Here is a 1,230-nt window from a genome sequence, read left to right as displayed (position 1 = left end):
GGTAAAAGACCAGAGGCAAATGGTAGGTGGAATCATTTAAGTTTAAAAAAAAAAAAAAACTGGCCAGGCTGTGGTGGTACACGTCTTTAATTCCAGCACTTGGAAGTTTGAGGCCACGTGGTCTACAGAGCAAGTTCCAGAACTGGCTCCATAGCTACTGAGAAACCCTGTCTCAAAAACAAAACAAAACAAAGAACTGGGCACATGCGCAGCGCTCCAGGACAGCAGGAAGAGAGTGACCCTGAGTGCTGAGACCCTGCAGCGATGCTGAGCAAGTTTCTGGGCCCACGCTATCAGGAACTGGCCCAGAATTGGATCCCCACTGCCAGCATGTGGGGTGCCGTGGGTGCCGTGGGGCTGGTGTGGGCCACAGACTGGCGTTTGATCCTGGACTGGGTACCTTACATCAACAGCAAGTTTAAGAAGGATGATTAGGAAAACCCCATCACACTCAGGATCTCCCTGGCTCACACCTGCTGTCTCAGGAACAGCTCAGCCTCACGAAGGCTGCTGAGGAAGCTGGACACGACCAAGTCCCGCAACTCCCGGGGAGCCTCTGCGCAGATGGACACTTGGGCTGCCTTGATGGGTGTACATTAAACCTTGTTCTCACACCTCCAAAAAAAAAAAAAAGAACTGACAAAATTAAGTCGGGCATTCATAAGAAAGAATAAGATTCCATGTGATTTATTTGGGAGCTGGCCCCAAAAGAATAAACAAAGAGTAAAGAGGGAAACCAACCAACTACACATCACCATACCCAGCCCCAGGCCCGGACTTCATGCACTCTAGGCAGGTACTCCATCAGCCCCTGCGCCTCCTCAGCCCATCTTCAGGACTTTGGAATGGAGTGTTGCAAGGCTATGCCTTCCAGAGCTTTCAGTGCCATGGCTACTGCCTGCAAGAAACCCATCTACACTCGCACAAATGAGGCCTACAGTAAAGCCCGCTGGAGATGGGTCCCAGTGACCTTCTGGTCTTCATCAGTGCTGGAGCCTGCTTCATACCAGCCCTTCCTAGAGGGCGAGCCAAAACATTCCCTACTCAGATGAAAAGGGATTTAGTTTGATTTCTCTTCCTTGTGAGCTGAGAACGTCTTCATACAAGAGTTTAGGGGCCAGGCTGGTTTTAGGAGGATGCCTCTATCATTCATAAATGATTCCTTTTTTTAGTTCCATTGTAATTGAACATAAATAAGAACACTGGAGCACAGAGTAGAGAAGGCTCCAC

The 1,230-nt window shown here is 49.4% G+C and overlaps 1 pseudogene; it reads left to right on the top strand.

The window, feature by feature from the left end:
- The first annotated feature begins 241 nt into the window (after positions 1-241).
- LOC102001694 lies at positions 242-474 on the top strand (annotated as a pseudogene).
- The last annotated feature ends 756 nt before the right edge of the window (positions 475-1,230 follow it).

Source organism: Microtus ochrogaster, unplaced genomic scaffold (assembly GCF_000317375.1).
Source record: "Microtus ochrogaster isolate Prairie Vole_2 unplaced genomic scaffold, MicOch1.0 UNK21, whole genome shotgun sequence".
NCBI lineage: Eukaryota > Metazoa > Chordata > Mammalia > Rodentia > Cricetidae > Microtus > Microtus ochrogaster.
This window is presented reverse-complemented; position numbering and strand designations above follow the sequence as displayed.